This window comes from Penaeus chinensis, chromosome 2, assembly GCF_019202785.1.
Source record: "Penaeus chinensis breed Huanghai No. 1 chromosome 2, ASM1920278v2, whole genome shotgun sequence".
NCBI lineage: Eukaryota > Metazoa > Arthropoda > Malacostraca > Decapoda > Penaeidae > Penaeus > Penaeus chinensis.
In genome coordinates, this window is record NC_061820.1 from 28,309,705 (window position 1) to 28,311,295 (window position 1,591).

The window sequence follows — 1,591 nt, forward strand, 5'->3', positions numbered from 1 at the left end:
GAGGCTATTCTCACTGCCAGCATCAGCTCCTGAGCCATGAGGACCGACAGACATCTCATAGCCAGCTCGATCACAGCCGGATACCGCATTGAAGTCGCCCAGCACAATACGAATAACTTGCCGAGGACATCTGTCTGCCACAGATGCAAGTTTGGCGTAAAACATCTCTTTCGCCTCAAGTTTATATACATCCGTAGGAGCTTATACAGCAACAAGAGACATGAAGCCAAATGAAAGCTTCAGTCTCAATACCATGATACGCTCATCGACTGGAGTGACCTCAACTACCAAGGGTTGAAGTCTGCTGGAGATGGCTATGGCTACTCCCTGGAGATGGTGGCCATCGCTGCGGCCCGACCAGTAGTAGGTGTAGCCACCCTCACTAATCGTGCCACTGCCAGGTCTTCTCACCTCCGAGAGAGCAGCCACCTCAACTCTCAGCTGTTTCAATTCCCTCGATAGTAGTGGTAACCGATCGTCCTGTCGCAGGGAACGGATGTTCCAAGCCCCCACCCTGACAGTCCGCCTGAGGTCTAACCTCGGGCAGTCACTCCGGGTGGGCGCCACCTCTGCCACCCCTACCGACGCCGCCCCATATAGAGGAGGTTGGCTGGCTGCAGGCCCCATAATCCACCTGCAGGGCTCCCTAGGGCTTTCCCCCACAAGCATCACGCCAGGCTGGCGGCCGCTGGGACCCAGCTGGGACTGGGGGTAACCCCCCCTCCCCACCCGAGTCCCAGCGGTCGCCAACCCAGAGGGACCCACAGCCCGCCGTACTTGCTGGGTAGGAGGGACTTTAGCCCTCCCCCCAGCGTTGCCAGTGGTTATCTCGGGGGGGCCGACTGGCAAGGCCTGCCTCCCCACAGCCGCCCATTAACCCCAGGGGGCGCGGGGGACAGGAGTTAGTACGAAGCCAGGGCGTATCCACACGCCGGTGGGCCATAGCTCCGTACCTTTAGGGCCTCCTGCTGCTCCAAGAGCCTCCACAGTTCAGCCTAGGACCGCAAGGTACCTAGTTTCCATGGGTGGCCACGAGGAGGCACTGTAGAAGTCTTGATGATGGAGAGGTTATGAGCTGGCAGGGGAGTCTTATGCATAGCTGCTCCCTTTTTCGCACCAGGTTAGCCAGCGGTGGCAGCTGAAAGCGGGAAGGCATGCAAGGAGGCACTTAACGCTAACTAGGCTACCACACCATCGCTTCACATCATCCCGAGCATGAAGCACCCAATTATCAGGACTAATTATCATAATAACAAATCAGACAATAATTAGGACATCAGTGACAAAGCAAATCAAAATAACGATGCTGATAATAACAATAAGGGTGATAATGGCAACATTAACAACAATAACAATAATTGAACCGATATAGAAATGGTAGCAGTAATAGCAGCAGCAGTAGTAATATTATTATCAATAGTTATGATAATAATATTGATAATGGTAATATTGATAGTAATAATAACAAAGAATGATCATACAGCAATTTGAATATAAAACTAATTTGTCTGCATACGTAATCACTAGAATTTCAATGTATATGGTTAAAAACATAATAGTAAAAATCACAAAAAATTGTATCGATAAACTG